We start from the raw sequence: 13761 nt of genomic DNA on the forward strand, positions 1-13761 counted from the left end.
ATGTAATACTACTCAGCCATAAAAAAGGACAAAATCGTCCCATTCACAGCAACATGGATGGACCTTGAGGGTATTATGTTAAGTGAAATAAGGCAGATAGAGAAAGACAGTCTCTGTATTACACCACTCATATGTGGAAGTTAAACATGTACACAAAGAGAACAGATTAGTGGTTACCAGGGGAAAGGGGGGTGGGGGGTGGGCACAAAAGGTGAAGTGGTGCACCTATAACACGACTGACAAAAAATAATGTACAAGTGAAATTTCACAAGGTTGTAAACTATCATAATCTCAATAAAAAGTTAAAAAAATCATTACATTAAATTATTTGAATTGTGTATTCATGTGTTTAAATTGTATTTTTTAGAAATAGCATATTTATGATTTTAGGTTTGGAAATATTTGAGTAACATGATAAAAAACACTTAAGATACATGATAATTTTTCCTTTAAAAATGGTCCATATGTTGCCCAAGATTGAAAAGCATTGTCATGCCGTATGTCATTATCCATCCTGTCTGCCTCCACCCACACCCCTCTGATAAAGATCACATGATGTTGATCTCCTAACGTCTCAGCTCTACAGCCTCTTACCAGTTCTCACCCTAATAGACTCTTCTGAGGTATTTGATACTGTTGTTCCTTTCTTGTTTTTGAAACTCCTTTTTCATCTGACTATTAAAAAAATCACTCTTGTCTTTTGTTCTGCTTTTCTGTCCATTCTTTCTTAGTCTCCCTCTGGAATTATTATTCCCCTGTCAGTCTAATAGATATTGACACTTCGAAGAGCTTTTCCCTGGTTTTTAAAATTTTATCGCTTCTTGCATTTGACTTTGGTAAATTCATCTGCTCCTAATGTTTCAATTATTATCTCTATGGTAATGATAAAATCTAAATAATGTGCGCAAATCTCTCTCCTAAGCTCCACACCTATATCTACAAGTGTCCACTGGGACTCTTCATCCGGATGGTCCATAGCCTTCTCAAACTCAAGATGGATAAAACTGAGCTCATCAGTTATGCATCTGTGCACGCACACATGCACAGCACATGTGTGCAATCACTCCTCAATGCTGCGTCTTCTTATTCTACTGTCCCCCACCTTGTGAATGGCAGCCACTCTGCATTCCTGCTCTATTTCAACCATGTATTCAAGTCAGAAATCTGCAAGTGTTATTGAAGGAGCTAGACCTAGTAGGATGCAAGTAGACAACAATTTCATTCTTTCCGCTTTCTGCTTCAAACTCATTCTTACAACTTTTTCTAAAACCTTTGGATGAAATAGTTGGGCAGCTCCAATTGGTTTTTCAGTCACCCTCAAGTTCTAGTGAGGATTGGATTATTTTTCGGTTTTGTTTGTTTTGTTCATCACTATTTCCCAGATGAGTTTTCTCTCATTTCTTTGCTGTGTAGTGGTCTGCTCTTCTTCCGGGATATCCTAGTTATCCAATAGTCCTTACAGGCAGAGTCCCTCCCCAAGAGGCCTTAGTCTGTCTCCCTTCCTGTGGGCTCCCCATCTGGCCCAGAGGAAACAAAATTCCACCTTTTTCGCCAACAAACTTTAGAAGTACAGGTCATTCACTGTGCAGCCCTGTGTCTATATTCTGCAGAAATGAAGATGAATTTAAACCATATCTTTTTTACTTCCAACTTTTCAGATGTGAGTCAGTAAACAATCCCTGCATCCTTTAAAACTCCAGGGATCACATGTCAAACTCCTCGTGAAGCACCCTCTCACTTGATTTGGGGTAAGAGAAGCTTGCTTCTCTCCTCACCCTTGGAAGTAAAGTACATTCACAACTCTGTCTAAATAAATCTGAATCCCTGGCCTCTTTAACACTGCATGAATTCCTAGCCTTTTCTTAAGAATATGGTTGGCAGGCTATTGCTGGCAGAATCAGTTTGTGGTCATCTTTTTGCAAGTGCTATAAAAACGAACTAGTATCTTTGTTTAAAATATTGCTTTTATTTTTATTTGACAACTATTGCTTTGTTCTCAAACTTTTGTGAATCTTCTGAACCTCATTGACATTAGGATAACTCAAATATAACTTCTCGTAAAGCAATCTTGGCATTCTCTTTCCCGTATCCCTAAAGGTGATATCTTATGTCTCTTATGCCCAATCATTCCTCTTTCTCTTCATTGCTAAATTTTTATTTCCGACCTTCTTACATTCATTCTTATTATCATTTATTCATTCTCTCTCTCTCTTACACACTGTTCCCACAGCCTCCTAACTTACTCATTTGTCTCCAATGTTACCTTCTTCATTCTACATTCTGATTTTAAAAGATAATACATCTATCAAATAGGATGATGTTTCTAAAATGCTGGTTTGATCATATCAAATAAATCCCCGTTTCTTACATGCTATACACAAAATTCCTTAAAATACCGTATGAGACCATTTATGATCTAACCCATACCTAAATCTTAAGCCTTCTCTCTTAAGCCCTATGAAAGCCCTATGAAAGCAAAATCTGATAGGTCCACTATACTGAAATACCTGTATTTCTTGGAATTATCTGTTTGAAACCTCTTTGACTTTACCTATACAGTGTCCTTTTCCCAGAATGTTCTTTCCTCCCACACCATCTCATCCCATCTCCAGTCTGGTTGAAAAACTTCTGTTTATCTTTTGCAACTCAACCAAGTGATGACCGACTAACTATGAGGCCTTTCTCGATCTTTCCAGAGCTCTATGAATTCATCTGTCACTATTAGAGGCTCTCGGTGTTATTATGGAAGGGCTATCACTATTATAATTTGTCCTCAATAGTCTTATATCTCCAATCACACACCTGATTTAATTTCTGTTGATGCCATTCTCAGTCTCACCATGGCTCCAGATATCAAGTATTACGGATATTTGAGTTAGGAAATTTAGGGAAACTTTTATCTTATTCTGATGAGCATCATACCCAGAAGTGCTTTTCCAATATTTTGGCAAATTCACAGGGTAATATTGTTTCAGTTTCTTCCTTAAAACATCTCACTAGAGTACAGCAGAGCTTTTTGACCTAATTTGCTCGGCCCCTTCACTCACTGCTTATCTCCCACTTCTGTAACAGAAAAATTTGAAACCTCAATTTTTTTCTAGGCTTTATTACTAACATATCAACTCCAAATCTCTACATGTATTTATCTCTCTTAGCCCATATTGGTCAATAATTCCACATTTTTTTTACAATTATCATCATCAAATTTAAATATGCATATTTCTAAATAACATGGATGAGGCAGATGTAGTGCCCATATGAACCAACTGTGCTGTGACAGGAAGTAGATAGGTGAGGGCCTCTAGATGTTCTGTTACAACTACCTGGCACAGCCTAATCTCTACTGAGTTCTGCTGCTTATTGCCAATGGTTATACAACCAGAGAGTTGTGTGTGGCACTATGAAAACAAAGACAAACAGTTTTTCAACACATCACTACTTTCTACAGTTAAGTTGTAGCACTACTGACAAATATGACAGAATCTTGGAAAATGTCAGAAGCCCAAGAAGGATGTGAGCAGTTATTACTGAACAGTGCAAGTGGATAAGGTATGTCATGCTTACATTTTTATGCTAGCAGTGTTTGGGTAAGATTAAAAATTTCTGGGTATATTCTATTAGGCTTACTTGTAATTTGGCGTGAAGAGCATTACCTTTTTAATGGAGCCATTTTTCTTAATTTATTTAATTTTTGAATCCATAATACATCCCTATATTCATTTGTTTAGGCTGCTATAACAAATACCATAGACTGGATGGCTTAAACAACAGATATTTATTTCTCACAGTTCTGGATGCCAGAAGTCCCAGATCAAGGAGCTGACCAATTTAGTTCCTGGTGAGGGCCTTCTTCCTGGCTTTCAGATGGTCACCTTCTTGATGTGTGCTCACATGGCAGAGAGAGGAATCTCTCTCTCTGTTTCTTCTTATAAAGCCAATAATCTCATTATGAGGCTCCACACCCATGACCTCATCTAACCCTAATTACCTCCCAAAGGCTCAATCTCAAAATACCATCACTTTGGGGATTATGGCTTTGAACTTTAGGGTAAACAATTCAGTCCATAGCAATCTCCATGGATCAAAATTTTAAAAGTATAGAAAGCTATACAGTAAAATGCTTCTCCATCTCCCAGTTATTTACACTATCCCTTATGCAAGCACTATTGTTATAACCTTGTGTTGTCCAGGGATGTTTTATACAACCTTCCTCCTGACACTCCAATACCCCTGGAAGTACCCTGCTTTTATTTTTACTTCTGTTACTTGGGAATTGTTTTGTTGAATACATAATAATTTGGATACATTTGCATTTAACCTTTTGATATTCATAACAGGGCCTAAGCCACTTATGTTATTTCTACCTTTGGCACTGAAGTTGAAAGAGTATGTCTCATTGCAGAAGTAGCATTTGATTTAAAACTTAAAGGACAAAAAACTTATTTCATATGTTTCTGAGGATTTAAAAGAAGAACATTTGGGGTGGAGAGAAAAGCGTGTGTCAAAAGGCAGAAATGAAAAATCTCAAGGTGTTTATGCAGTATAGCAAATCATTATGTTTTCTTGGATCATAGGAGCTTAAGCATAAGTGATGATGTTGCAAAGGTAGTTTGAGACAGTAGTGTGCTGGAAAATGTATAACTGGCACCAGGAGTCAGAGGTGGGGACAGGAATTTCTGATTTGTAGCATTTGCCAGTTTCCGCTATGGTCAATTTTAAAATACAATGTGACATTATTGAGTGCAGAGTTGGGAGGACATGTGTACAATCAGCTCTTGCAAGCTGCTATGAGCCATCTCAAGCATGTTCCTGGTTGGTGTCTCTTCCAAAAGACCTTATAAGGACCAGTGACAATCTTAGTATCTAAAATAAGAGGTCTGTGTTTCCTAACACATACAACTTCACTCCAGTCATCAGAGGGTACTTTAGGACTTCTCTGAGAAGCAGTAACTTTCAGAATTTTCTGATAGTCTCAATTCAATTTATTTGAATTAAGGAATGCATGTATTCACCATGGAGAATGTCTGTCAAAACTCAACACTTTCTTCTGAGCCTTTCTTTTAGAGAAGGACTCCATCAAAGTTTGAATCCCTTAAAAATAAAGAAAAAATTTTGAGGGTCAGAATTTATGTAAACCTAAAGAAAATGACTTTTGCATATTTCAATAAAAGAATTTGAGAACCACCCTGATGAGAAAAAGTATTACTGTGGTCAAGAAGGAACAGTTTCTAGAATTATTGAAAGTAACTGAGTATTTATAGCATTATTAGTATTTAGTATAGTATTATTATATAGTATTATATATTATATAGTATTATTCTTATATATTATATAGTATTACTATATATTATATAGTATTATTATTTAGTATAGTATTAGTATGGTATTATTAGTCTTTAATAACTTTCAATAATTGTTCTCAGTAATGATGATCATTTCTTAATATAGTTTGGCATAAGGGCATTTCACATAGAATTGTTTTATTAGGAATGCTGTTAAATTAGCACTTTTTTCAGTAGTGCCTGTGGTAAGTCTTGAAACTGTTGCAAGGCTTTAGAAAGTATCTCTCAGAGACAGAACTCGCTCCATGGCAACTTAACTTGTTGATGCTAAAATCTGGTCAATGGAGGAAGAGGGCATGTAAAGGTGATCTTACTGGTACTACTTTCAAATCTCATTACAGACCACTCATATTGTGCTTCCTGTAATTTGGGGGATTGTTTGGAACGAAAACTACATTTTCCCCCTGAAACCATGTAGTCATGGAGGGCTTCTGAAGGAAGAATAGCATTGTTGATAGAATTGCGTCCCCCAAAAAAGATGCATTGAAGTCCTAACCCCTAGTACTGTAAGTGTGACCTTGTTTGGAAATAGACTCTTATCAGGTATACTGAGCTCAAGGTGAGATGACTAGAGTGGGCCCTAATCCAACATAACCGGTGTTTGTATAAGAAAAGGAAAAGAGACACAGACACTGAGACACACACAGGGAGAAGGCCAGGTGATGATGGAGGCAGAGATTGGAGAGATGCTGCCACAAGCCAAGGAACACTTGGGACTACCAGAAACCAGAAGAAATAAGGAAGGATCTTCCCCTAGAGGCTTCAAAGGGAGCATGGCCTGGACAATACCTTGATTTTGGATTTCTAGCCTAGAACTTTGACAGAATGAACCTGTTGTTTCAAGCCACTAAGTTTGCAGTACTTTGTTACAATGGCCTTAGGAAACGAAAACACATAGCAAAGTCTATGTATACCTTAATGGGGTTCAATTTTAGAACTCTAGTTACTAAGTTAAGTGACTCTTTTCTACCAATCACAGAACTGCTTCTGTGGAAAGATGTCTCTTGAGGCTCTACTTCTTTAAGGCTGCAAACAGCATATCAGGATTCTTTGCTCAAACTTACAAATTACTGCTCAGTGGGAACAAGGATGGTGACTATAGGATGAGAAATATGACAGAGATAGACACCCCAATATTTACAGAGTGAGTCAGCCATGGATTGGGGTTTCTTGGCACTTTAAAATTCCAGAAACATTACTCAATCCTGACTGGCTCTTTCTAACCCATTTATTGTCTAGTGAAAGCATCAGGAACTGGGATGGCTCTATATCTTTCATAGTTTGTAACTTCTAATTACATTTTCCATCCCATTGATTAGAATCTTACATATGAACATGGTGGCTAAAATTAAATAGGATTCTAAGATGGTTACTTACTTCCTCATAAAACATCTGGAACACAGTGTCTTTTTGTTTGTTTCCTGGAGTTAATTAGAACTGCTGTGATGTTTTAAGGGCTACAGTTTCCAACTGCACTATTCACCTTTCCCAACAATTGTTTAAAGATGGATTCCCACTGTTCAATTTGCTATATTTCTTCTTTTTCTTGGCCAGAATCCAAACTTTCCTTGACCTCATTTCTTTCTTTTTACTCCCTTTCTGTGCATGTCTATGTTCTTAAGTTATTTTTGTATCTTTCCTTTGGCACACCAAGACAGAGCGCACACCAAATGATCAGCCCCTGATGGTGGCCCTCTCCACCTCCTCTACCCTACAGGTATGTTTGTGTTCACCAGAGTAATCACTTCCATTGTGTTGGTTTTCTTCTTCTGAGAAAGCTGACAATACCCATGGTAATTTCTAAATAAGATCCAGGAAATTTTATGAAACAGAAAAAATTGGGAATTCACATTACTAGCATCCACTTACAGGACAACACAATAATCAAGCTATTTTGATATTCTTATAATAATGATGACCATATAGTTGTTTCATTTATTTATGTGGAATAGCACTTGATGGTCTCAATCATTCTTTAGAGATACTAATATTTTTTCATGTTAAATTCTTTATCACTATTAGAAACAAAGGAAAACTATTAATAAATGAAAATCAGAGAATTTGACATGAGATTATACAATTTGCAGTTTTCATATAAATAAGAAAAGAAAGAAATGTCCGGTTTATTTTTACAAAATTGTATTGTATTTGGTAGGCATTGCTGTATGTTTGTACAGCCCACTAGAAGTATCTCTTAATCCAAGGTATTTTTTTATAGCAATTAAATGTGTTGCCCCAATATAGCTAAAATACTGTTGTGAGTTAAATTGTTATTTTTGAAAGAGGAAGTCAAAAATTCATAACACGTTAGCACATTTCCCTGAGGTGTCATCTAGATTACATATTACCTTTACTTATATGTACTTGTGTCCTTGTCCAGGCTGCTGCAACAAAATACCATAATTTAAGTGGCTTATAAACAACAGACGTTTATTTCTCATAGTTTTGGAGGCTAGAACTCCAAGACAATGGTGCCAGCATGGTTGCCTTCTAGTGAAGGGCCTCTCCTGGGTTGCAGACAGCCTATTTGTCACTGCGTCCTCCCCTAGTGGAAAGGGCTAGGGATGTCCCTGGAGCCTCTTTTACAAGAACTTTAATCCCATTCATGAGGATTTTATGACCTTAGCACCTCCCTAAGAACATACCTCTCAATGCCATCATTTTTGGGAGTTAGAATTTCAACATATGAGTTTTGAATGGACACAAAAACTCAGACCACAGTAACATGACACCTCTACTGTGCTTGTCCCAAAAGACCATGCCCTTTTAGAGCTGCTGGTATTTGCTCACGTTGGGCCTTCATCTTGGAATACCTTTTTGCAATTATAGAAACAATATTACTCCATAAATGATTCTGCTTATTTGTATTGTCACCTTCAATAAAGAAGGAAACATATGTCCACATACACACAGCAGTATTATTAATGGAGATCTTATCCCTATACCAGACATGTTTATGATAAATGATTTCATGCATTCCCACAAAAACCCTATGAGCTATTATTTCCGCACTTTACATAAGAAGAAACTGAGTTTCAAACATTTTAAGTACCTTGCCCAAAGGTGCACAGCTAATTCATATGGGAATCAGCAGCCACCATGCCCAATTCTAACTCCACAGCTTGTGTTCTTTCCATTCTTCACAATGTTATGTCTAAAGCACTATACTGACACTATGAAAAGAAGACCATATTTTCCCCTCAGTAATGTTAAAGTGGATTCAAGCAGCTAGTTCTTGAGTGCCTGCTCCTTGAGCTAAGCATGGCAAGATAATGTCAAGATAAACTGTTTATCAACATCCTCCAAAGGATAGATCAAGCAAGTTATTTATCTAGTAGACCTTGACTCCATAGCTAGGTTGACCAACTTCCCAGTTTTAGCACTGAAAACCGCCCATCTCAGGAAACGACTCATTCCTGAGCAAACTGGAAGGGTTAGTCACCATAACTCCACCTGCAGAGCAGAAACACCTTGGAATATTTTTAATATTAATAATCTGACCTATTAAATATGGAAGTGGGGCCCAAACATCAATACTTTTTGATTGGGGAGTTCAATCCATTTACATTTAGAGTGATTATTGAGACGTGGGGGCCTTCCACTCCCATTTTGTGTCTTGTTTTCCGGTTTTCTTCAGTTTCCTTTGTTTCTCGTCCCATGGTTTAATCTGTTCTGATGTAGAGCTGCTACTCTCTGTTGTTGTCCTTCTACTTATCTCCTCTGCTCTTGGTTTTGTAGCCCCTTTCCTTTTTTGGATTTTTCAGGAGTGAGGGTTTTCCTGAGGATTTCCTGAAGAGGAGGTTTTGTGGCAATAAACTCCCTTAATTTTTGTTTATCTGGAAAAGTTTTTATTTCTCCATCGTATTTGAAGGATATTTTCGCTGGGTAGAGAATTCTCGGCTGTAGATTTTTGTCCTTCAGATTTTTGAATATATCATTCCACTCTCTTCTAGCCTGTAAAGTTTCTGCCGAGAAATCTGCTGATAGCCTGATGGGGGTTCCTTTGTAGGTTAGTTTCTTTTGCCTGGCTTTCCTTAATATTTTCTCCTTGTCGTTGACTTTTGCTAGCTTCACTACTATATGTCGTGGAGTTGGTCTTCTTGCATTGATAAAGTTTGGAGATCTATTGGCTTCTGTCACCTGCAGATCCATCTCCCTCACCAGATTTGGGAAGTTCTCAGCCATTATTTCTTTGAATAGGTTTTCTGCCCCTTTCTCCTTCTCTTCTCCCTCTGGTATACCTATAATCCTTACGTTGCATCTCCTAATTGTGTCTGATAATTCTCAGAGAGTTTCTTCATTTCTTTTAAGTCTTGCTTCTCTCTCCTCCTCTGCCTGCAACAATTCTATATTGCCATCTTCCAAATTGCTAATTCTTTCCTCCATATTATCGGCCCTACTGTTCAGCGCATCTAGATTTTTCTTAATCTCCTCTATTGTGTTCTTCATTTCCAATATTTCTGTTTGGTTCTTCTTTATCGTATCAAACTCTTTTGTGACATAGCTCCTGAACTCGTTGAGTTGTCGGTCAGAGTTCTCTCTTAACTCATTGAGAATCTTAATGATGGCTGTTTTGAAGTCGTCATCATTTAGGTTATATATCTCATTTTCTTTGGGATTGTTTTCTGTGTATTTGTTACCTTCTTTCTGTTCTGGAGATTTAATGTATTTTTTCATATTGCTTGATGTTGTTGATTTGTGCCTCCGCATGGAGATAGAGTTTAGTTGCTCCTTTCACTTGTTTCAGCTGCTGTGGTGGGGGGTCAAACATCAATACTTTTTAAGGTTGCTGTAGTCAGGAAACATGGTTCAAAAGCCGTGGCTCTTTCTGAAGCAACAGCATAAGCATCACCTGGATACTTATTAGAAATGCAAATACTCTGACCCACATCCAAGACCTACTAAATCAGAGCCTTTGGGGGTGTAGTTCTGAAATGTGGATTTAAAGAAGTCCTTCAGGTGATTCTGCTGTGCACTCAAGTCTGAGAATCACTGCTCTAAAGAAATGACAGGAATGCACCTGTCCCCCAACAGTGTCTCAAGTGCAATCTCCCGTGAACCCTGCTGTGGTCAGCCTGCAGTCACACTGCGGCTTTCCTTCATCCTCTCCTACAAGCCATTTGCGTCTCCTTTTCCATTTATTTCCTTCTGTCTTGAATATGAGTAATAATGACATTGGGGAATACTTATAGATTAGGAAATCTTTCACAGATTTCATTGCCTCTCAGATTCTTTTCCCTCTGAAATATCCGTAAAACAGAGGTGAGTGAAAGCACATCCCTCCAGGGCTCCTGGAAGTATCCCCTGAAGCAGGCCGCCACAAGAACGGAATGTGATTGAAGCTTCATATTTTACCCTAAAAATTCATGTAGATTTTTCGTTCTACTCTTAACATAGTCACATTTTTGTTTTATTATAGAAAATATTTCCTCCAATTTTCAAGTAAACTTGACTCTGCAAGAAGACATTTGTCCCCAGTTTGTTATCCTTTGCTTCATGCCCATGGGGTACACATATTTCTGTCCACAAAGCACAAAAGATATTACCCCACTTAATTCTCACAATGACCCTGTGAAGTAGTAACGCTTACCATTACTAAAAAGGATACCAGTGCTCTGAAGGGTTAATTAGTGTGCCCAAGGTCATATAGTGGAGAAATGCCTGAATCAGGTCTGTATGACTAAAGGCTTGCTATCTCTCCTAGGATATATATTTATCAGACATTTTGGACTGTAAACTCCTGAAGGACAAGGGTACTATTTTATATTCTATATCCAATATAGTACTTCATACAACGCTATATGCTACGTAAATAATAATATAAAATCGGTGAATACAAGTGTATTAGTAATTTAAGAAGTTTACTGCTTTCTTTTCTCTTTGTATTACTCCACACACTGCAAATTATGGAAATATTCAGAGAGACTTTTTAAGATCCACAGATATTGGATAAAATGCAATGTAAAGTCAGGAAAAATATTATAGGTTTTGCTAATATTGGATTCACTACCTACAAATATTAGAATTCAGTACCCCACCACAGCCACCCACCTCCCACAGGCTTTCTGAGAGAAACACATGTACATGTTTCAATGCCAAAGGAAAGTAAATTCCCAGTGTAATGTGAGCCTGCCTCTTATCTAACCCTCAATGCAGGGAATGTGGACACATGGGTTAGATCCAAACTCAAATCATGGGATCTTATCAAACTATCACAGTCAAAAGAGAAGAGAGAACAAGAGCGCCAGGGTGGCCCATTAGGAGAGAAAGTTCTAGTCCACTACACCACCTTAGACATTATGATGATGATGATTTAGAAGAGAAATGTGCATCCCCTTTTAACACAGTAACCATGGTAACTGATAAAGAGACAAATTTTCTCCTCCTGAATCTAAGTGAAGATTCGTATTCATCAAGGAAGGAATTTGGGAATGAGAGAGAGATACAGAACTTCCTCCTTCACCTACCCCCAACTCTCATTTGGGAAATTAGAGTTAAAAACAGATATTTGTTCTATCTATAGACAGGTAGCCCAGCACAAAATAGCATTTCTCAAAATGTTTTCTTTGGAATGAAGAGTTCCATTATCAATTAAGTTTGGGAAATTCTGGGCTATATGGTTTCTTTACTGAGAGTCCTATTCAGGGCTCTTAAAATTGAGCATCAGGAATATAACAAAAGAGTCATAATATGCAACGCTTTTAAAACTTGTTTGGCCAACAAACACTTTCCCCATTGAAACGCCCATTCTACTGAATACATTGTAGCATGCCAATACAGATGAAAGATCATGGGATTTGGCATTGAAGAAACCTTGTTTCACTTAATGCTACAGCACTTACTAGCTGTATAAACATGATTTAATTATGCAGTGCATCAGAGTTTGTTTTCTCATATGAGATGAAAGGATAATATTCCAAACGATTCAAATTGCTGGGAGTCATATGAGTTGACAGATATAGATTGCCTAGAGGACTGTGTTTGGTTGATAGAAGTTGCTCAGTAAATGATACTTCCTTCCCCTCTCTCCATTATTTTCATATGCACTTACTTTGGCAAGTGTTTGTAAATACCATGTCATTGATGAATTTAATCAATTAAGTAAAAATAGTCAGTTAAATCTTTAAAGAGATAATGGAGAGAGCTAACTCTGTGAATGATAGAGTAGTCAGTTGCGTGTAATGCTGTGGTGTTGGATACAACTCTTTCTCAATTATTATCACTGGTTTGGGAGAGCTTTCAAAGGTTGAAACTCAGAAAAGCTGCATTAACTTAGTGAAATAGCTGTCTTTTATGTTTACTCTGCCAACGCTTATGGGTATATTAGGAAGAGTCTTTGCTGATTTATGCAAAGAAGTTTTGATCTGCTATGTTATATCCTGGAGGCAGACACCAACAATATACTGTTTGCAAGAAAGTGTTACTTCAAAGCAACTCAGAGCTTAACCAATTTAGAGTTTGCAATAAGTAGGTGGTTTAGATTAAGTGTTAGAAGCAAAGAAATCATATCCAATCTTGGGAGGACTCTCCAATTTGGACTAGGTTTAGGTTTGTAAAGGAATCATGTCCTATAGTCAGCTTTCCTCTCCCTAAGACTCAGCAGTACTTTCTTCCATCAAACAATAAAAGGCAAATATTGTAGTAAGGAATCTTGAAGCCTTGTTCCTCCATCCTGAATAAGTGAAAGATCTAGCAATTTTAAAGGTGAGGCTCATGACTGGCCATCATTAGGGAACACTTCTAGGTTGCCATGCCTAGGGATTTGAAGGATGATCTAAGTTGATATATCTCAAAGTGATGTCCCTGGACCAGCAGCATCAGTAACGCCCTGGACTTGTTAGAAATGCACGTTCTTGAGTCTTACTCCGGATCTACTATCTCAGAAAATCCGGAGTTGGGAATGAGAGGCAGAAATTTGTATTTTAACTGGACTTCTAATACTGAAGCATGCTAAAATTGGAGAACCAAGTATTTAAATATTGTACCTATGTGTATCTGTGTGTGTGTACACAAGATGCTCCTAAAGAATAAGGTTCTTGGAGTGACAGCAGCAAGGTGGTGGAATAGGAGATACCCCACTCACATCCCCCTACAGCAACAATAATTTGGCAGCCATACACAGACAAAAGTGTCTTTGTGGGAGCTTTGGGAACCAGGTAGGAGGTTACAAAACACCAGCAGAGCTGAAGACTGAGTAGGGCCAGTTTGAGAAGGCAGGCTCACCAACCATGATTCCAGCTACAGGCCCAGTAACAGCCCCATCTCCCTTTGGACTTGGCTATAGCCATGCTTGGTCCTGCTATCAGCACCATCCACCAGAAAATCTGGAAGCAGTCACACATGACTATGCCTTGGGTGACAGGCCTGTCAAATTTGATTTGACTGTGGGTATTGAAGCAGCCCTGTATTCAGTTCTAGC

This window comes from Equus asinus, chromosome X, assembly GCF_041296235.1.
Source record: "Equus asinus isolate D_3611 breed Donkey chromosome X, EquAss-T2T_v2, whole genome shotgun sequence".
Taxonomy (NCBI): domain Eukaryota; kingdom Metazoa; phylum Chordata; class Mammalia; order Perissodactyla; family Equidae; genus Equus; species Equus asinus.